Source organism: Chelonia mydas, chromosome 2 (assembly GCF_015237465.2).
Source record: "Chelonia mydas isolate rCheMyd1 chromosome 2, rCheMyd1.pri.v2, whole genome shotgun sequence".
Classification (NCBI taxonomy): domain Eukaryota; kingdom Metazoa; phylum Chordata; order Testudines; family Cheloniidae; genus Chelonia; species Chelonia mydas.
The window spans coordinates 235,420,600-235,443,820 of NC_057850.1; the positions used below are offsets into that span (position 1 = coordinate 235,420,600).

General features: G+C 41.1%; 1 long non-coding RNA gene across 5 annotated transcripts in view; it reads left to right on the forward strand.

Moving 5' to 3' along the window:
• Window positions 1-23,221, forward strand: part of LOC122464762 — an 85,574-nt gene that overhangs the window by 52,085 nt on the left and 10,268 nt on the right. For 3 of the 5 annotated variants that reach the window (XR_006289104.1, XR_006289106.1, XR_006289105.1), the window contains one exon: window positions 13,346-13,548. This is a non-coding gene — a long non-coding RNA (uncharacterized LOC122464762). Of the gene's footprint in view, window positions 1-11,484; window positions 11,545-12,594; window positions 12,731-13,345; window positions 13,549-23,221 lie in introns of those variants that run through there. The other 2 variants (XR_006289107.1, XR_006289108.1) reach the window with 2 other exon arrangements.

Below are 23,221 nucleotides of genomic sequence, written 5' to 3' on the forward strand. Positions count from 1 at the left end.
TCATTGAATCCAATCTGCCCTCAGCTTCTCTTTAAATGGAGTGGTGTGGCACTTACATACAGCCTCCTAACTTCCTTATTCTGTACTCTCTTCAGTTTAGCTTTTTCTTCCTTCAAACAGAATGCATAAATGTAGGTACTTTGGGTGAGTTGCATGATAAAGCCAATCAGAAACCAAGCCATGAAGGCTGAGGGATTTTCTTGGGATTGACCGTAAACACAGGAAAAAAGGGTGTGTGTGTAAGACAGCAAGAGAGAGACAGATGGGGGACTTGGGGGGTGGAAGCCAGTAGAAAGCAAGAGAAGCAGTGGTGAGTGTGGTCCCAGGAAGAAGCTGAGAGTAAGAGCTTCTGATAAGCACAGTACTCTCTGGAAAGGCAGACTTGGACTTCTGTTTGTTTCTACTGCGTTCAGGGAAACAGGACTTTGTGTGCATTCTTTGTAAGTAAATGGGATAGCACCAAAGAAATACTTGACTTGTATAGTTAATTTAGTCTTATAGCGGAAAGAACCCGGCAAGGCCCCAAATATTGGCTAACTGCTCAGGCCAAAGAAGCAAGGGGAGGGAATGGTAATAATTAATGTAAAAAGAAAAGGAGTACTTGTGGCACCTTAGCGACTAATCAATTTATTTGGCATAAGCTTTCGTGAGCTACAGCTCACTTCATCGGATGCATACTGTGGAAGCTTCTGCAGTTTCCACAGTATGCATCCGATGAAGTGACCTGTAGCTCACTTAAGCTTATGCTCAAATAAATTGGTTAGTCTCTAAGGTGCCACAAGTACTCCTTTTCTTTTTGCGAATACAGACTAACACGGCTGTTACTCTGAAACCAATAATTAATGTGTGTATGCAAACTTCATGGAGGGATTGTCTAGATTAAGGAAACTGGCACTGTTGTAACTTCATTAATATAGTTACAGCAGTGCAAACCCCCAATGTAAGCACAGTGCACTGGTGCAACAGGGGCTTGAGCTGGTAGAATTTACCCGTCACACTAGTGCAATTTGCCCTGATCTAGACAAGCTTGGAGGCTCCTGAGCAGTTGCTAGGGCAGATTTTCAAGAGTTCATCCCCACAACAGCTTGTTTTGGGCTCAATCCTATAATGTGGTGAACACCCTGGTCCTGACCTAGCAAAGCCTTTGAGCAAGAGAGTAATTTTAAACATATGAGTAGCATTACAGACTTTAATGGGACTATTATATGTATTGCTGGATCAGGGTCAGAATGCCTAGCACCTTATGGGACCGAGCTCTTGAAAATCTGGCCAATATATTTCAGTACTTAAATGGGAGCTCTTGCGTAGTGAGCTTTTCTGAAAATCTAGTCCTCAAATATCAACCCTCTTAGCTATTTCAGTGATGATAATTTTAGCAGAAACTTTCAGCGTATGTTTTTATCCCAGTCCTAATTACATGAAATAAAGAACACATGGGCTAGTCTACTGATTGTAGTATTGTTGTTTATTTGTACTGTGGTTGTACTTAATACAGGAGCACTGGAATGGGGGGCAGGGGGCCATGTTCCCCCCACTTTTAAAAGGCTACGCCCTCCCACTTTTTATCGGCCGTAAGGGTGAATGAGGAGGGCAGGGGGGATAAGAGCAAGCAGGGGGCAGGGTCTTGGGGGGAAGAGGTGGAGCAGGGACTCAGGGAGAAGGGCCAGTGCAGGGGCAGGGCCTTGGGGGGAATGAGCGGCGCAGGGGGTGGAGCCACAGTTCAGGTGCTGGTGGCCCCCCAACTGTTAGGCAGCTTTCTGCCATCCCTGAATTTGTAGCTCTACTCATGGACCAGGACACCATTGTGCTAGGCACTGCATGGACATAATATAAAGATGGCCCTTGCCGAAAGAGTTTACAATCTAATTAATTAAAAACCTCAATATTTCAATGTAGATGATGCTGTCTCATAATTTCAAGTTTGTCCCACTATAGTGTTGCAGAATCCATGGACATTTATCGTTCAGGTTTAGATTGCCCCAGTGTACGTAGGGCCTTGGTTTTTCTCACTAAATCAGTACTAAACCTATGCCCCACATGCTGTTAGGAACCTTATACCGGTTCCCCAGGCAAAATAAACTATGCCAACAAAAGGAATATAACTGTTTGTATGCACTAGGGCATTTGCTGGCACAGCTATGCCAGTTAGTGATGCGATTCTTTTCTTTTTTGGTCACACTCCTAACTGACATAGCTATGCCAGGAAAACTTTTAAGTCTACATCAGGCCCGAAAGCAACATGTGAACTGTATGTGGTTGTTGGAGAGCCCACTTAATTTTTCAGAAGATTCTGGGCATTAACAAAAGCTGGTCAACAGTGGAATTTCATTTTCACAAAAAAATGTTAGTTTCAGTATTTGGTTTCCTTTTGATGTGGAACAAAACCAAGACCTTTCAGATTTTTTCAGAGAGAGGAACTGTACCCACCCCGGAATAGCAAATAACCTGAGTTGGAGCAGGGATTTGAACCTGGGTATCCCATGTGAGTACCCTAACTACTGGACAATTGAATAGTCTGGGGAATTGGTCTTTCTCATTTTGACCACAAATTCCATCCTGGACTTGAGGAGAAACCTTCCCAATGAAAGTTTTGTCGAAACTCATATATTTCCACAGAAAGGTTCGGTTTTGACAAATCAGCACATTCCAACAGGAAAATGTTTTTTGTCAAACAAATTCCCGACTAGTTCTAGTGTTAATTTGAGTGTCCTGGCAAAATTCCATTTTGGATAATTGGATTATGCTTACCCTTAAATTACTTCTGAAGGTCAGTTCTTATATCATGCCAAACTAATTTGCCCAGCCCTACTTCTCCTTTTCAAAGAATTCCTAGTGATCAGTTTCACCCCAGAGGTCTGTGTTTGCATGGACAAAAGCAATTCTCTTATAGTTTTTTTAAGCAGCTTTTCTGCTTTGAATATAATGGGCCAGATTCTGATCTCAGTTATGTGGGTGTAAATCTGGAGTAGCTCCCTTGACTTCAGTGTGGAGAAATAGATTAGAGTCTGGCCCATTATGTCTTATTTGCCTCAAGAAAAACATGCAGAGGTGACACTCTCAAAGAGTTGCTGGTAAGCAATCTTCCTTTATCATACCATAGGGATCTGAAAGCTGAATACAGCTTGTACCAGAATCTTTCATTTCACAAACAGTATGTATCATCTTACATCATGGAAAAACATCAATTGCTATCAGATAAAGGGATACTGATTAGTTACTTTAAAAAGAATATATTGAAAGCAAGAGTGGAAGATTGCATTTGGTTCAGCTACAGTTATTTGGATACCTAATATGCAAAAGTCATGGAGCAACTTTTATGGTGGATTGACATTCAAAATAAGGAATCTGAATATTACTGTAGTAAAATAGCAAACATAACTGGGCAGTTTGACCAGCTTTCATTCTTTCTGCATTTTAAAAAAACTTCCTTATAACATTATAGATGTATTGTCTCACTCTAGAACATCCTTTTGATTTGAGGTATCTACTTTCCAGTTTGTGGACCTAATGAATGGTAGATGTCTCCACGGCCTGGTAATCTCATTGGTCCATCAGAATATGGATCATGCAGACATTTTTGCATAACCAAAACTGTTATCTTTAATATATTCTAGGCTCTTCCTTCAGTCAGTGGCAGGGCAAGAAGTGCTGTCTTTGCTGCAGCAGTGGGTTATCAGAATGTTGAAAAGGAAAAATCTGTCTAGCACATGCTTCTTTTGCTTTTGTCTGGAATCACATTGTGCCTCCCTAATGTGCAGAAGTTTTATGGCCTTTACCAAGTGGTAATATTTTGTTTACCAGAATTTTTAAAAAAGCTTAAATTACTGGGAGTGTGGCATTCCCTCTCAGTACACTGTCATGTAACAACCTGAAATCATTAATATAGTCCCAATTTGGCATCTCTAAAATATATTTATTTTTGGAGTCCCTTTTGCACAGAATATGAGTGGGTCTGATTCTCCTTTTGCTTATATTGTTTTCACACAGTGTAATTCCATTAGCTTCAGTGGTGTTGTTCCTGACTTCTGCCTGTGTGAGAGGAGTACTGGGGCCAATATCTTTATAACTTGCCCATCTTGTTATAGTATTTGCATATATAACTGAACAGATCACTGCCCTTCATCATAAAAATAAGTGCCAGCTTGTTTTGATCATTCAATCCAACTAACTAGACACATTTCAGACAACACTGGTGCGTACACTACTGATTCAATATTTTAAAACAGCCACAGAAATTAAACTTAAGGGATTTGAGGCCCCACAATGTTGCTAAGTAAATATCCAGCGATGATAATATGTTGGATACAAGAGTGCCACTGCTAACTTAATTCCATTTCAGGATACCAAGAATCACAAACACCTCTTCCCCACTTTAATTGCTGTGTTTCATTTGTTTGCTCATGTAACGCAATACTTTGGACTAGAATAGAGACTGAAAGGTCTCAAATAGTTTATTTCCTGGAACAAGCCCAGAAATGCAGGAGAGGCCCAAACATGTCGAATATTGATCATAAACAGCAACTAGCCTTGTGCTTTTTTAAATAAAAATTTGCTGACTTTTAAATTGATTATTATGATGCCCTTTTGAATTCCTTATGTAGTACGAATTCTTTAGTTTGCATAAGGAAATATTTAATGGCAGCAGGCTGCTTACTTTGGATAATGATCCACTTTTAGCATTTTAAATGAGACATTGGCTGAATAATCAGGAGATTAGTTACCATTCTGAATCATATGCTACTGTGTCTGCCAGTTGTTAGCCAGACACTAGAGCAGACATGTCCACTGGTGACTGAACGTGAAAGGGCTCTCTCTCTCTTTGTCTGTCTTCCCCATGCATATTAACAAAGTAAGCACGTGAGCCAGGAACTCTTTATCCTTAGGCAGCAACTCTACCAGGTGAGCCATGATAAGCTTGTCTCTTCCGGAAACTATTACAAAATGATAGGATATTGAACCTGTCGAAGTTGGGTGAACTTGTGAATACTGAAGTCCTCTATCAATGTACTCTAGACTTCTTGCCTCATAATGGACTGTTCATTTCCACCTATCCAGATCAGACCATGCTGTGTGTATATAAGTAGCTTTGTATTTTTTCTGAACAAATAAATGTATATCTTAATTTTCATGTAGTCACTTCTTGGGATGCCATTTTGTGCCCTCAGTACTAAATAGTTTCTAAATCAGGAAATTCTTCAGTTGAAATTCCTGGGGAAATTTTAAGTAAGCAAAACATAATTACCCACGGTAGAATTTGGCCAGGCCCCTGAAAAAGATGCATTATATAACCAAAATGTTATTCTTGCATCTCATCCAAGAGGTAGCAGCGTGCCCTCCAGCACAGTACTCGCAGTGAGACAGTGGTATAACTTTACTCCTACCCCATTTGTTAGAATCCTTTCCCTGGTGGCTTCCTTTCTTCTTTTTTTCTGCTTGCCCTGGTGACTGTTGCATCCCTTTCATTTCCTTGGTGGCTCACTTTAATCCTGGGGGTTATTGTTGAACAAAAACAATGGAGAATATGCTGCAGAGAGCAGCCCAGCATTATTCTCTAGCTCCAGTGAGAGGGTCCTATGATTTTGCAGGATAAAGATCTGAGTTCTGTCTTACTGCTGCCCTGATGTACCAAGTGGCAGTGGTGTGCGCATAATGGCAATAGCAGAGTTCTCTAGGTGGCAATTAATTCCTTGTGTGTGTTGACATTCTCCGAGGTATGTCATTTTTTGACATTGGACACATATGACCAACTGGGTAGAACAGTGGGCCTATAGGCCATAGACTATGTCTAGGGGGTCCGCGAAAGGTTGTCATTACCATAGAACAGTGGTTTTCAATCTGTGGTCCATGGACCCCTGGGAGTCCACAGACTATGTCTAAGATTTCCAAAGGGGTCCACACCTCCATTTGAAATTTTTTAGGGGTCCGCAAATGAAAAATGTTGAAAATCACTGGGGTAGAATATATGCCATCTGAGCAGCAAATATGGATTGTGCTTAGAGGTGCTGAGAGTTTGCACAGTTTGTTTCTTTTGGAAAAGGGCACTAAAAATGCACATGTGAACCTGGTAAATTAATGAGTGTATTTGTACCAAGTTTCTCTCAACTTGAACGTGTGTCTAGTTGTTCAAAAATATCTTGTGTGCTTTGTGCCCAGAATCTATCATCATAATTAATTAAGTGCACAGGCTAACCTCACTGCCCAGCCACTTGTGACAATTTAGCTCATTGTGACTATAATGTTAAAAAATGTGTTTGCCTGCTATGGCCTAATTTGCCTTTTTCTTTTTATGCTGATAATGTAGCTGCACCCATCCTGTGAACATAGTGTAAAAAGTTTCTATTCTTTTGGCTTCTGTTATGGACAAACTGTCAGGGTCTTTGCAGCTTAAAACAGCAAGTAAAATTAAAACATTGATGCCATCCTTGGCTAGATTTGTGACCTAGAGATTTATTTCTTGAAAATGTGCCTGTACAAATGTCATTCGGCAGCATGAACACTTAAGCAAGATATGCTTTTTAGGTTGAACATAATTTATTATATGAATTACAAAACATGTCTTCCTTTCACCCTTATGCACACTGCCTAGAACAGGGACTTTGGGATGATCTGAATCCTTTAATTCTGCAAACCCAGCCACCCACACTGCAAGGAAGGTCTGGTCATGGGAGGTGCTCTGAACCCTCAAGAGATGCTCAGGATCTTGTAGGACTGAGCCCTGAATGAGGATAAATAAAAACTAGGACTGGGGTTAATTTTAAAGGTCTATTTTTCAGGGTTAGGCTACATTTTTAAAGGCATATTGTTCTACTCCATATTATTTAGGCCAGAAATATGGAAGTTCACAACATAATAAGCACTTCTCAGCAGGAGTAAAATGTATAATGCATTAAACATGTAATTAATTGGCATTATTAAGAGGACTGAGTTTTTTGTGCTTAAGGCACAGGAGATTCCAGGTCTGGGTACAAGTCTCTGCTCTGTCACAGACTTCCTATGGGGCGATGGATTCTTCCTAAAAGTAGGGAGGCCATAAGGCCCCGCTCCTTCATGGCCCTGCCCCTGCCCGCCCTCTTCCCCCCGAGGCCCTGCAACCTGGCCAAGCCAAAAGCCAGAGCTGGGCCGGGAACCCCAGGACCCTCCACCTGCCCAGGGTAGGGGAGGCCAGGAGCAGCCCCTGGCCATTGTCCCTGCCCCCCCGACTCCCTGCCAGGGGCAGGTGGAGGGTCCACAGCTCCCCACAGTTGCCCATGTGTCTATTACCCTGACCCTGCTCTGGCTTCCGGCCTGGCCTGAGGGTGGGGCCTTGGGGGCCAAAGACCTGCAGCTGGGCAATGGTAAGAGCCACACAGGCAACAGTGGGGAGCTGCAGACCTTCCACCTGCCCTGTGATGGGGCACCCGGGAGGCGAGGATATGAGCCAGGGGCTGCTCTCAGGCTCCTCCACCCGGGGCCTGAGGATGTCCACGGCTCCCCACAGCTTCCAGGCCTCTCCAGGCAGCTCTTACTTGGGCCAGGCTCCAGCTTCCAGCCTAGCAGGGTGGGGTGGGGCTTTGGGGGCTGAAGAGGAGGGGCAGGGTGCTGGGTCTGTGGCGAAAAGCGGACGGGTCAGGCCTGTCCACTTTCAAAAGTGGGAGGGCCATGGCCCCTTGCCCCTCTCCTCTCTCCCCACCCTCGTTCTGGCACCCCTGCTTCCTATGTGACTCAATTGCTTTGTGCTCTGTTCCACGTCGGTAAACTGATAGTGATAGTTGTACTTCTTTTCTGTCCGTCTCTCTTTCCACTCTGTCTGTCTTGTTTACTTATATTGTAAATTCTTTGGAGCAGAAACTGTCTCTTAATATGATGGGTAAAGCCCCTAGTACAATGAAGCCCTGATCTTGGTTGACGCCTGTAGGCGCTGCTGTAATACGAAGAACAACAATGATTGAGTCTAGGTGAAGTAGTAATTTTTCTGAAAGTTTATCTAATCTGTCTAAACTACCCAGTCATCATAGCTATTTATATCCAGTCATATCTGAATAGCTGGTGACATTATTTGCAGAAGTGTGTGTCAACTAGATTCCAAGCTGCTGTACAGAGGGAAGAAGCTAACACTTTTGTTTAAATATTAGCACTCAGTTTATGATTCATAACCATTATTAAATCAAGGTTGACACTAGTTTACTGTCTCTTTAGCCATGATTGCACTAGGAAACAGTACCCTTTTTGACACCCATTGTCAGGTACAGCTGCCTCATGGCTCCAGTCACTGCTGAAAATGGTTGTTCCACTTGGAGAAAGGGCCAGGTGAGTTCAAATCTGATTGTAAGCGAGCATGGTCAAACCCTAGTTCTAAGAGAGGTCGGCAACACTATTATACAATACAACAGAGGGTGAACATGGTTGGTCCTGTCTGCACAAATGGAACAACGCTCTAACATCAGTTTTAGGTGGGCCTGGGACAGGTAGCCAGACACTAAGATAGGTAGAAGGAAAAGCTGGCATCAAACACAGCAACTTTTAATTATAGACACAGACTTCCATTGGTATTGGCCTTTCATGGTAACGTCACAAATAACATTACTTTTCACCAAGATGGTACAGTTGCCCTTCAGTTGGTGCCTCCAGCTCTAAACTCAGAAATGCCGGCTATAATTAAAAGTGTAACAATACCTGTCACAGTTTATTCACTGAGCTGCTTACTCCATACAATTTTGTACTGCTGGGCTGAGCTGAACTGGCACAATTGTCCTTCAAATGCCCTTTGGATAGCGTGATCTAAGATGGAAAATTAACAGGGAGCTAAATGTATTCTCCAGTACCCAGGCCTAAAAAGGAGAGAATGTTGCAAAGGAAGCAGGAAGTCTGAAAAAGTCTTGATTAAATTTCCATATATGTTTGTTCTGAAGATACAGCAAGTACCAATATGAAAAAGCTATTAAAATACTCCTGCCTTCTCCCTTTTTTCTGGAATGTTGCTGATTACAACTCCTTCCACTGAAGTTTTTCCCCCTTTGAATGCTATAATTCTGAACTGTTATAAGAGCACATATTTAATAATAATGCCAGGCAGAAAAACCCAGAATCTAAAAACTCGTATATGGAGGGCCAGAGATTCTGTTGAAATAAAGTTGTTAATGGAATTAGAATCACAATGACACACTGTGTATGGTTTCTGTTTATTGCACCCTGATGACTTCTGAAGGAAATGGGCCAGACTCCTACAAATTCTTGCAAATGGTGAGGAAATATATTTTAATGCACAAGATAAAAAATGAGCTTTTAAAGCAGATTTAAGTGGAGCTGGGCTTCAGGATAAATAAATAATCTTTTCAAAGGCATTTGGAATCTGTTTCATCAATCAAATTACTGAGAGGTGATGATTAAGTTGTGCTACATCAGATCAGGAGCAAATTTTAACCCAGTGAACATCTTCCACAGCAAATACGAGGTCTTGGGTCACTGAATAGTCTTAACATCTCCATACTGTCCTTCATTGCAGGCACTTGCCTAGTCAATGACAGTGCATTAGACAAGTATGGAAGGTGACAAGCATTTTTTTTCTTTTTAGTTTAAGTGAATTTTGTGCTGGCGCAAGGAGCTGGCCTGACAGCAGGGTTAGGTACACCATGGCTATTGGCAGTGCACTGCTCTACCTACCACCTGTAAGGCCTTGTGTACACTGGGAAATTGACCAGCACAGCTATAGCAGAATAAGCTATTTCACTGTAGCTATTCTAGAATAGTTTCCAATGTGGATACTTTTTATTCTGGAGTAAAAATGATTTTATTCTGGAACATTTACTGCACTGTGTGAGTTTATTCTACTATAGTCATGCTAGTCAGTCTAGCTGTGTAGACAAGGCCTAAGGATAATAGGATAGGTCAATTTTCATGTCTTTTTCATCCCTGGGGTTCCATGATAAGATTACCTAACAAAGAATGCTAATTTTGATTATGCTTCTATGGTAGGGATAACTTTCCATTAGGAACTGGACTGAGAAGGCCTCCTCATGTTATGTAAGTCACTAAACAGGTACCAGATTCAAAACTCTGTTCCTAATGAGACAGATTTTCCAAAGATATCATCACTCTCAACTGGGACCAGATTTTCAGAAAAAGCTGAGCTTATGGTTTGGCTCAAATGAGATGGCCAGAGATCAGTACCCAACATCTCCCCTTATTCTCAATGGAGCTAATGTATGCTGAGCTCTTCCCCAAATGTGACTTAAATCTACTGTTAGGTATTTTTGCATCAAATTAAATCTGCTCAATTACACTTCTAAGTAGGTATTTAGTACAGCTGGTCAAAAAATAGAATTTCCATTCTGTGGGAAATTATGATGTGAAATTTGTTTTTATATTTAATCTGAATGAAAAGTCAGATTTCATGCAGAATGGAAATTCTGAAACCATTATCTTGTTTTGTTTTTGATGTCAAAATATATTATCAAATACAATACACAAATGATCCAAATATTAAATTTAATATTATATTTAATATAATTTAAGACAAAATGATAAAGTAGAAATGAAATCTCACCTTATCAGAACAAAATGAGAAAGTTGAAATGATTCCTTTTGATACTTTCCTGTCTAAAATTTTGTCTAAATTGACACCTTCCCATGAAACATTTAAATTTGAATGAAACTGTATTTTTGGACAGAAAACTGTTCCAGTGAGAACTTTTTGACCAACTCCAGTATCTAGATGCTTAAATCAGCCTCAGTGTGTGAAACATTTAAAGTGTCTTATGGATTTAGGTGCTGATTATTTGGTGCCCAATTTTGAAAACAGGACCTCAGTTACAACCAACATGGACTAAATGTGAAGAGATGAAAGGATCCCGCAACAGCTCATTATTATCTGCTGAACCATCTATCCTGCAAATCAGATAATTGGTTTGGTAGGAGGAAATCGCTACTCTTCCACATTAAGAAATAGCAGCTGCAAATGAATCATTATGATAGATATCTGTTGTCAATTCTATCCTCAAATCATGTGAATTCCAGGTAGAATTCCAGCCTGAAACAAAACTCCAGATCCAAGCAACTTAAACATTTGAGAAAGTTCAGATTCAGAGGTGGCTCTGAATTTTTGTTGCCTGGATCCTTCTTTGATTCTAGAGCATCTCCAAAGGCTGGGGCTGGGTTAATTGAGCATCTCTGGCTTGTAGAAACTCTAATGCGTGTTAAACTAGAATTCAGTCCAGCATAGACAAGGTTCAAGAGCTTAGAGGGGCCCCACTCTCCTGAATGCAGTGCCACTTCCCTCTTCCAAAGACCCAATATGTGACACCTTTTATGGTTGCCATAAAAATAAAGGGAAGGGTAACCGCCTTTCTGTATACAGTGCTATAAAATCCCTCCTGACCAGAGGCAAAACCCTTTCACCTGTAAAGGGTTAAGAAGCTAAGATAACCTCGCTGGCACCTGACCAAAATGACCAATGAGGAGACAAGATACTTTCAAAGCTGGAGATGGGGAAACAAAGGGTCTGTCTGTCTGTGTGATGCTTTTGCTGGGAACAGATCAGGAATGCAGTCTCAGAACTTCTGTTAGTTAGTAAGTAGTCTAGCTAGAAATGCGTTAGATTTCCTTTTGTTTAATGGCTGGTAAAATAAGCTGTGCTAAATGGAATGTATATTCCTGCTTTTGTGTTTTTTTGTAACTTAAGGTTTTGCCTAGAGGGATTCTCTATGTTTTGAATCTGATTACCCTGTAAGGTATTTACCATCCTGATTTTACAGAGGTGATTCTTTTACCTTTTCTTTAATTAAAATTCTTCTTTTAAGAACCTGATTGATTTTTCATTGTTCTTAAGATCCAAGGGTTTGGGTCTGTGTTCACCTGTACAAATTGGTGAGGATTTTTATCAAGCCTTCCCCAGGAAAAGGGGTGTAGGGCTTGAGGGGATATTTTGGGGAAAGACAAGTGGTCTCTTTCCCTGTTCTTTGTTTAAACTGCTTGGTGGTGGCAGCATACTGTTCAAGGACAAGGCAAAGTTTGTACCTTGGGGAAGTTTTTAACCTAGGCTGGTAAAAATAAGCTTAGGGGGTCTTTCATGCAGGTCCCCACATCTGCACCCTAGAATGGGGAAGGAACCTTGACAATGGTCAAGAGAAAAGGGTGTTGTGGAATTTCTGGTGCATGTTTTAGAAAGGAAGGAAGGAAGAAAGAAAGGTAGGTAGGTAGGTATTGGGAGGGCAAAGGGATGTATGAATGAGGTGGAAGATTGAGAGACAAAGACTGTGAAAGAAAAGAGGAGGAGAGAGACTTCAGGGGGTGGATAAGCAGCCGTACTTCTCATGATTTATTTGATCCAATGTCAGAAATCAGTTTGGTTCATCTCCCACTAGTTTTTGACCTGAATTGGTAATTCTTCTAGCAGTATTTCTTCTAGAAATAGTGTAACAATTTAGCCAATACCTGTGAATTTTTTCTGAAACTTTTGTTTAAATGCCACTATAACCAACAAAAAGTACATTTACCATGAGCCTATGGCTTCCTAAATCCCATAATTTTGGCTTTCATTCTTAACATGCACACAGATAATGATTTTGTTGTTCTTACATTGACTTACTTTTCATGCTTTTATGCATTTTGAAGGCAGGGAGGGCTATATCCTCATGCTTCTCAATCTCAACCTCTTCACGTGTCAATGTCAAAAATTAAAGTGTACGAAAATTGAATCAAAACCTCCTGCAGAATCTTCAGACCTGTAATGGACTTATAAACACAACCATCCCTGGTAAATAATGTAATTTAAAATGTTGGTATCGAATAATGTGTATTTTAGGTCGAAAGTGTTTTATGACTGAAGGCGTTACAACTTTCATTTTAATCCTAAATGAATGACTGTCAAAAACAGACTTGGAATGGAGCCAAGAACTTATCAATTTTTCAAAACACCATTTACAAGGCATATTTTTGTTTGGTCACACGTCCCTAGATATTATGCAGGCTGTGCACTGACTTGTGATTGAAAGATCTTTGGTGTACAAGGTGGTGGGTTTTGTTTCTTCAAGCTTTTCCTTTGCTGCCATTTAAGATGGAAATGGTCCCTTTCCCCATTCATTTTAATTGTCTGCTGTGAATTCAGAGTTTTATGTTGGTACATTTGGCATAATTCCATTTTATCCTTCCTCGCCATGCTGGAAGTGGGCTCCCGATCAGAGACACTGAAAAGGACATGCATTTAGTATCAGTCTTTTGAAAATGGGCATATTCCCAGAAGCATACAGCTGCTTCTTGATATTGTTTAACAAATTCAAAATAGCTGAATTTGTCATAGGTAAAATCTCTCTGTGTCTAATAATAACGGGTGAGAAAAAAATCTCTGTTGCTTTACTTTTATGTTTTACAGACATCAGGATGCATAACAGCTGTGAAGTCCAGAGGATGAAAACTTTGATTTTGAAGCATTCACAACTTTGCCTAATTGCCTCTAATCCTCATCAGGAGTAGTTAGCACTGTAGAAAGAAGGAGATCTTTCCGTCTTTTTGAGCTTCCATCTGAAATCTCCCCAGTCATCTAAGGAGCCTGGCAGAGTCTTCTGCTATTCACCGGTAACCCAAATTCCTTCTCTTCACAATTCATAAACTAAAATCTAAAGAACATTTTGTAGTCTAGTGATGTCACATGATCTCTATTGCCTGCTAAATACATGTTCTGGATCCATTTAGAAGCACTTTATTTTAAAAGGCAATCCTTAGTTTCAGTATCTCCAATTTGGTTACACCCACCAGCACAAAACAATGCTATGTGTTGTGACATGACGTTGATACTCTCCACAGCGACTCTAGAGATGAATGGCTTTTATAGTATGATGATATCACGGTTCCTTCATATATTTTGTTCCAATGGTATAATATTAAAGCACTCACATGGCCTTTCATATGCAACTTGCTTTTTTAACCTCCTGAGGATTAAGCTGGCTGTGTTGTCTGTAGTGAGGTCCAGTGTTTAGAACAGGCGATTCAGAGTCTGGATACCTGGATTCTGTTTTTTCCTCTTCCACAGACTTTCTGTGTGAACTTGAGCAAATCACTTATTGTCTACATCCCTCAATTTATCAAAAGGATGAAGGGGATTCAGCGGCACTTGCTTACCTCATAGGGATGTTAAGAGGCTTAATTAATTGTTTACAAAGCACATTACACAGTGCTTCTAATCCAAAAATCTCACAGCAAAGCATCAGTCCTCCCGTGACACAAATTACAGAGCAGCAGGGCGATCTCCAAACTCCCTGCTATATACTAGAAAAATAAAATGCTGACCTGACGGCACTTTTGAGGAAACAGGGAAAGTGATTCAACTGTGGACACTGATGGTCTGAGCACCTGCAGCCCTCATTAATTTCAGTGCGAGCAGTGAGGGGTAAGTGCCTCTGAAAGCTAAGCCAATAAAGAATAGACCTTACAGTTTTTTTGCTACCTCTTGTGTCATTCAGAACTTTGGCCCACCTCCCCTTGTGCATCCAGGTCAACAGGTACAAGATGATCACTACATGTCCTGCCTGATCTTGCTGTGAGCCTCGCAAGAGCAGAAAATTTCCTTGCACCCTCCCCACTTCTACTGTGCGCCCACATAAAAGCCAGGCAGAATATGGCCCTTATTAAGAATCTTCCCTTTTAGTACTAAAGAACTTGGCTATGGGAACGCAAAGCTCTTCCATTGTTAGTAAAACTACACCTATCTTTCCACATCAGCCACCAAAAACTGCAGGAGCTGGAGTCCTTGCTCCTTTTTTTAATCTTGTGAAATTTGGTTGGCTGATGGAATTTGTGGCACTTAAAGAAGAAAAAACCCCTTGGTGATCTGAACAAAGCCACTGAATGTATTGGCTGACAGCCTTGGGGGTTGATTAACCAGACTGTTAACTCCATTTGAAATGGCTGATGTTCTTCTAGTATTTTTTTTTCTTCAGTATCCATAGCTAATTACAATACTGAATCAAAGGCTATTCCCACCAACGTACAGATTAGTTTGGAGAGATGTTTTGCTTTTAGTAGTCATAACAAACTGGCATTGCTGTTTACTTTAAAGTACTGGTATGTTCAAAGCAACACGTAGTTAAAGTGATAAACCAGTATCCTCACACTTTTTTTTTATCTGAAAAAGGAATTCAAAGGTGCAATTTTTAATGACTTAATTTATATATACAGCATATTTTCTTATCTTCCAAACAGATGACCAGTATGGCACCATTCACAGTAATTTGACAGGTGGGCGCTTCACATTGTGTAATGGATCTTTAGTGTGAACAACCTGTGTCAAACAACATATGTAGTATCATTATTTAGGGGACTGATCCTATAAGACAGTGGCTCTCAACCTTTTCAAACTACTGTACCCCTTTCAGGAGTTTGATTTGTCTTGCATACCCCAAGTTTCACCTCACTTAAAAACTAGTTGCTTACAAAATCAGACCTAAAAATACAAATGTGTCACAGCACACTTTTACTGAAAAATTGCGGACTTTCTCTTTTTCACCATATAATTATAAGATACATCAATTGGAATATAAATATTATACTGACATTTCAGTATACAGAGCAGTATAAACAAGTCATTGTTTGTATGAAATTTTAGTTTGTACTGACTGTGCTAGTGCTTTTTACATAGCCTGTTGTAAAACTAGACAAATATCTAGATGAGCTGATGTAACCCCTGGAAGACCTCTGCGTACCCCCAGAGGAACACATACCTCCAGTTGAGAACCACTACTTTAAGGGGCTGTATTTGCCTGGTAAATTGCTGAGTGCCCTCAATTCCCAGTTAAGTCAGAAACCACAATGATGGTAAAAACGGCTATATAAACGATAGCAATAGTGAGTGTGCACTACAGTACATATTGCAGGGGCCTATAATAAATATTGTGATACTTGACCTATAGTGAATTCGATGCTACAAGTGTAAGATACTTTTCCTGCAAAGATTGATGCATTTGCTGATTTTTGTTCATGTGAGTAGTCCATCTGGGTCTGATTTTCATTGCTGTAGATGGGCCTTAATGTAAAGGACTATCAGACCTATTGACTTCTGTAGGGTTACCAACATTGTATTTCAAAAATAAGGGACTGTTTCCTTAGCACCCCAGCCCCACACCTCCTCTTGATATTATTATTATTAATTATTATCATCCCCAATAAATAAATAAATAATAGCAAAATGATAACAAGCACTACTCACCTTCATTCGCCAGGAGTATTTCTTGCTGCTTTTTGCAGCACTCAGCAACTCCTGATCTTGTTGTACAGAGATGAGGAAGTCAGGGACGTCCCTTGTAATAAGAGACTGTTGGAAACCCTAGTAGCACAAATAATCCTATTGTTTCTGCAAAAATGCTATTGTAAAATAATTATAATTTATTTGTAGCAATGTTAATATAATAAATTAAACTGATAGTAAACTACAAGAAAAAAACTTCATTAATATCGAGTAAAAGGTGACCTGCAAAGGAATCTTTTAAATTGTAGGGTTTTTTTGGCTTCTTTATGCTGTAGTAAGAGGCCTGAAAGGGTTTTTTGTTTTTTGTTTTTTTAACCTTACAGAAATATCAGAAATGTCAAGTTTAGTCTTCCTTAATTTTGATCAAGGATCTCTGGACAATCTCAGGGATGCTTATTGTGAGCTGTTACATCTTAATTGAATTGATAAAAGAAAAGGACCTTAGAGACTCCTTGTGGCACCTTAGAGACTAACCAATTTATTTGAGCATGAGCTTTCGTGAGCTACAGCTCACTTCATCGGATGCATACTGTGGAAACTGCAGAGGACATTATATACACAGAGACATTGATGGCAGTTTTGAACCTTTAACAATGATCTTATTTCAACCAAGAGTTCTTCAGTCACTGGAGTTCAACAGGTGATTACTTGTGATTTTTAGGTTCCCAACTAGATATACCTTATAGAGGCCTGATTTTGAGAGGGAAGGTGCTCAGTACCCTTTGGAAATCAGTCCTTCTTAAGGTAACTCAAGTTTGGCAGTCAAGATCACTGGTCAGTTTTGAAAATCTTGATCAAAGAGCTTTAGCTAATCTGAATAAAAAATCTCTTCAGTTGCTCTCTTTTTCAGTCTCTTGCCTCTAATATTCTACTTTCTCAAGTGTTCCAGTCACTGTAGAATGTGGTGGTGTAGAAGAGATTTGAATTCTGAATGTGTTTAAGAACAAACAATCCCTTTCTCCCCAGTCTCCATCAAACCCCCCCCCCAAAATCCTTTTTTGATTTAAAAAAAAAAATTCCTTGTAGGTCTTCTGTGTATAGCATAAAGTAGCAAGAAATCCAGAGCTCATTTCTGGGGCCTCTATTTGGTACTGGGGGGAAGATGGGGGCTGTGGGTGAGCTGTGAGATGCCCAGGGAAGCAGGGGGAGACTGCTCATATCTCATCTCTGCTTCCCTCTGCCTATGCCTGGCTCCACTATACAGCTGTGGTTCTGCCTGTGGGTCAACCCTGGGCTCCCAGCAGCTCCAGCCCCTGCACTCCCCTGCCTGGTCCTGGGCTGCAATGTCCCTGTGTTGACCTGCCTCTGAGCACCCACCCACCCCCTGCCTGGGCCCGGCACAGGGGAGGTAAATGGGCCTCCTGGAAGGGAAGCATAGGGGCTGGAGCTGCCAGCGAGGGCCTTCTGTCTGGCTGGTCAGGTGTCAGCTGTTCCTTCCTGATCCCTGCTGGGGGCTCCGCTGTAAAGGTAGCCTCACCACCCAGGTCCAGCTGGCCCTGGGCTCCTATCAGCTCCGGCCCTTGTGCTCTCTGGCTGCCAACTGGCCCCTTTCCTGCCCAGTTGCAGAGCATACGCCAAGCTGGTGAGGGGCAGCGCACAGAGGTGGATCAGCATGGGAACGCTGCAGCCAGAACCAGGCAGCAGAGCACAGGTGCCAGAGTTGCTGGGAGCCTGGGGCCGGGCTGGAGCTGGATAGCGGCACTGTCCTTACAAATAAGCCTCCAGCAGAAAGCTGGATGGAGCAGGTGATGCCCAGAGGGCCCCCCTGTGGTTGCATGGCTTGTAGTAATGCTGCTACTGGTTTGGGGTGTAGGAGGTCTTAATGGGTGGGTACAGTAGTTATGTTGAGAACACTTTTCCATTTGGAAGCACATGCACCTTTGGGGATCAACATAGGATGGTTGTCTCCAGTATGTTCTTTGACTGAAGTGGCACAGTAAATGTATGGCCCTAAAGAAGCCAGGACACATGTGAGTTGGTAATGTAAACACAGGTGCAGTCTGTTTACAGTGACATGGATATATAAAGTCTTGCTGGGCCCCATACTGCCTGCTGCATCCATGCACAGGGGGCGGGGGGATCTGCATGTTTGGAAGGGGGGAGATATGTGCTTGTGGCCTATTGACCTCTTTCACCTTAGCCTGGGGAATCTCACTTTGTGGTAGTTCCATGGTGTTCCAGTGATATGGAAATGGAGGGAGGAGTCTGGAGATGGCAGACTGAAGTTCAGGGGAGCCAGCTGGGGACCTCTGGATTCTTCTCTTCAGACCCCCAGGGGAATCAAGAAAAAGCGAATACGGTCTGAGGCAGCTGCATTAGGTGGTGTCCCTGGAGGCATGGCACCTGTAAGGACAGTGTTTCCACAGGCCTGGGCAAGGTGGCAGAGAGAAGCTATGTCCCATGGGTGCTTGAGGAGAACCTCAAGCTTCTTCAGGGGATAGGGATGAAAAGGGACCAGCAACCTCTCATTAGAAGAATTCCTAGGAACCTCAGTGAGTTAAAACCTGTTCAGTTTCCTCTCCTGTATGTGGCAATAGCCCATACAGGGGAAATAAGGGCCTTTGTAAGATTAAGAGAAAGGTGTAATATTCTTAATGATGCGAGTCAGTGGTTAAAATCATGATTTTATATGAGTTTCACCTCACATCTGGCCAAATTCTGCTGGCAATGATGTTGCTGAATTCATTGGTCAAAAGGCAGAGTCTAATTTTTCCGTTTGGTCTATTTTGATTTGTAACGTAACTATTTTTGAACATGTACTTAAACTCTGGAGAGGTGCATTTGGAATTTAACAATATATTTATTGAAAACATGGACTGTAATAGATGTCTTCTGTAGAAAACCCTGACAAAACTCCATCTGCTTAGTATTCCCTTTCTTTCAGGAAAATAAAGAATAATACCACTGTACGTACATTCATTGGCAGCTATGTAGATCTGAGTGATTTCAGGAATAACCAGCAGGCAATGATAATGCACAGTAATACACACACACAAATGACAAAGAGTACCAGTGTATTCTTCTTAGATCAGATTAAATCCAAAGTGTGCGGTTAAGATTTGGGTGCACAAGTTACTCACTTTCTCTCTCTCTCCATCTAAACCTAAAATTGTAGATTCCGAAGAGATTCATTACACTTTTTTCTTTAAGTATTTTACAAAGCATACTTGATGGACTTGCACAGGTGCAAGAACTAGATTATTTTCAAATGAAAGAGACAATAAATAAAATGCTATAGTGTAGCAGAAAAGAGACCTTTTTAAAGAGGGGCTGCATAAAAGATTTAATATTCCTAAAGAAAAATGTAAGCACCATTAATTTGAAAAACAAAAAAACCAAAAACCCTGCACTATTTCCAGATTCATTCTTGGAGTCTGGAATCTGCATTTGCTTACAGACAGAATTGTCTGCGTTCCTCTCTAGCAAAAATCTCCCAAAGAAAGTCCCTCATGAGGAAGACATTTCTGTGGGGAGAGGGAGGAATTCGTACTGGAATAGCCTGATAGCTTGCTGCTACTAAATTATTAACTGGCTTTCTTTAAGCCTCTGTGCTGGCAATTCAGCTCTTTCTCCTTCAGGGCAGCTTTGGCTGGAAGTTCAGTAATTGTTAACTGTGCAGGAAGACTGAAAGTGGAGGGAATTCAAGTTTATACTTTCTTGAAAACTGTTACTGCAAACCATTCTGGTTCTGGTGTCCTGACTTCATTATAAATAAGTGTTGGGGAGGTGGTGATGTTATAATGGCTGTGCTCAGCTCATTAATTTGTTTTCTTGCTGAGGGGAAAATGATTTTATATATATATACATAATTAGGAAATTGATCCCACTGCATCTGGGAGTTGAAGTCAAAAGTTATTCACCTCACATGTTCACATTTTTAATATACTGACATAAAGTTAAAAGGAAAAAAAAAACCAACCCTGTGTGACTTTAGTGGCTCTATAAAGTAAGGGGCAATTGGCACTGGGTTGAACTACTTAGAGAGCGTAGGCCATTGTTGTGCAGGCTCCCCTGCACAGCGTTACCTATGTACCAGCCTCTATGTACCAGCCTTGGCCTGGAGCCTGGCTGTGTTTCAGTACTGCACATTTTGGCTTGGATTTCCCAAAGTGCTGGTGTTCCTCATGCTGGGTTTGCTCAGGGTCAGTGAAGAGAGCTTGAGCATAGTTCAGAGAAACATATACATTGCTAAGCAACATGAGCAACCTCTATGTCCACACAGAACAGAGCACTGGTGAGTGTGTGGGGCACGACCCGGGAGCTGAGAATAGTTGCTTAAATACAATCCAATGAATGCAAAGGGTCTATGCAGTGATTGCTTTTAGGATTTGCAATTGTTCCTCTGCTATCGTGGGGTTGGGGCTTATTTGAGCATGTTTAGAAGAAACTGGTATCAGAGCCAGTCACTGAGTGATCTGTCTCTGAAGGCTTCTGTGAAACGTTCTGTCTCCCTCAGCCATCGGCTTCAGGCCTCCTGGCCTCTGCTGGGCACAATGTTCCTGCTAGCCTGTTAACACAATGTGCTTGCTCCCATCTGCCCACACTTCATATTACTGGACCACAAGGAGCAAAGTAGAGAGCTGTGTGAGTAATTCCTGACAAAGTCTGACAGAAACACGTTAACGCTTTTTTGGTGGAACATTTCCCACCCATTTTTGATCACCTCTAGTCACAAAACACCATGTTCTACGTACCTACCAACAACTAATCTCTGTCTCTTAGCATCCTCTTCTACCCCACTGCAGGACTGAGTCCTTTCTGAATAAAGGCTGCCAGTTGTTCCCTATTACACCCACTCACGGGGGGGTGGACATATTGTGATATATTTTAGGGTGAGGCCATCAAACTCATTTTTATTTGTGACTTGTGTCAAAATGTGACCCTCTTATTATTTAATGGTTATATTGTGTAGCCAGCTAGGTCAGGGCCCCATTGTTCTAGGTTCTGAATAAATACGTTGAAAATTACTACGTCTCCAGAAATGAGAGTAACCATTAGTTCTGGTCTACATGCGAAGGTTTGTCCTTTCCCCTTTCTATTCTGGGGCTATTGCTTCTATTTTCTTCTAGCAAGCACAACACTGATAGTAATTATTGAATTTATCAGCATGGTAGATAATGTAGTCTCATGCATGGTCACTCTGTATGATACTTGAAGTATTTGAGGTGGGGGCAAGATGAAGAGGGCATAAAAAAAAAAGGTGAAATATGAGCACTGCACTTCCATCGCTTCTCATAAACTCTCCCCAGTGGCTAAACAGTTCATTTTTCAAGATCTGGTGACCACCGGTTCAGACAGTAACAAGTTCACAAGTCTCCACTGTACTAGTGTACAAGACTATCACATGAGAACAGCCTTACTGGGTCAGACCAATGGTCCATCTAGCCCAGTATCCTGTCTTCTAATAGTCTCCAATGCCAGGTGCTTCAGAGGGAATGAGCAGAACAGGTAATTATCAAGTGATCCATCTTCTGTTGCCCGTTCCCAGCTTCTGGTGAACAGCTAGGGACCTTTAGAGCTGGACAAATGATTAATAGCAAATAATTTATTCAACTTATTTAGCACTTTATTCAGTTCATAAATAGCCTGAAAACACATGCTGATTTTTATGAACTATTTAGTTATCTGAAATTGTTCAAACACTTTTTATGTCAACATATTTCACTCTGTGGGTGTTCAAAAAGTATTCTCTTTGGCTATGTTTTTGGCTACTAACTATTAATCATTTTAGATATGTGATTATCAGCAAATAAACAGCAAAATAAAGAAAACGAATTTCAAGAAGGCAGACTTTAGCAAACTCAGGGAGTTGGTAGGTAAGATCCCATGGTAAGCAAGTCTAAGAGGAAAAACAATAGAAGACAGCTGGCAGTTTTTCAAAGAGACATTATTAAGGGCACAAGAGGAAACTATCCCACTGCGTAGGAAAGATAAGAAGTATGGAAAGAGACCACCCTGGCTTTACCAGGAGATCTTCAATGATCTAAAAATCAAAAAAGAGTCCTACAAAAAGTGGAAAGAAGGTCTAATTACAAAGGATGAATATAAACAAATAACACAAGTATATAGGGACAAAATTGGAAAGGCCAAGGCACAAAATGAGATCAAACTAGCTAGAGACATAAAGGGTAACAAGAAAACAATACAAATACATTAGAAGCAAGAGGAAGACCAAGGACAGGGTAGGCCCGTTACCCAATGAGGAAATGGGGGCAGGGAAATAACAGAAAATGTGGAAATGGCAGAGGTGCTTAATGATTTCTTTGTTTCGGTTTTCACCAAGAAGGTTAGTGGTGATTGGTAACATAGTGAATGTCAGTGAAAATGAGGTAGGATCAGAAGAGGCTAAAATAGGGAAAGAACAAGTTAAAAATTACTTGGACAAATTAGATGTCTTCAATTCACCAGGGCCTGATGAAATGCATCCTAGAACACACAAGGAGCTGACTGAAGAGATATCTAAGCCATTAGCGATTATCTTTGAAAAGTCATGGAAAACGGGAGAGATTCCAGAAGACTGGAAAAGGGCAAATATAGTGCCAATCTATAAAAAGGGAAGTAAGGACAACCAGAAAATTACAGACCAGTCATCTTAACTTCTGTACCCAGAAAGATAATGGAGCAAATAATTAAGCAATCAATTTGCAAACATCTAGAAGATATTAAGGTGATAAGTAACAGCAGCATGGATTTGTCAAAAACAAATCAAATCAAACCAACCGGATAGCTTTCTTTGACAGAGGGGAAGTGGTAGACGTGGTATATCTTGATGTTAGTAAAGCTTTTGATGCTGTCTCACATGACCTTCTCATAAACAAACTAGGGAAATGCAACCTAGATGGAGCTACTATAAAGTGGATGAAAAACTGGTTGGGAAACTGTTCCCAGAGAGTAGTTATCAGCGGTTCAGTCAGGCTGGAAGGGCATAACGAGTGGGGTCCTGCAGGGATCAGTTCTGGGTCTGGTTCTATTCAATATGTTAGTCAATGATTTAGATAATGGCATAGA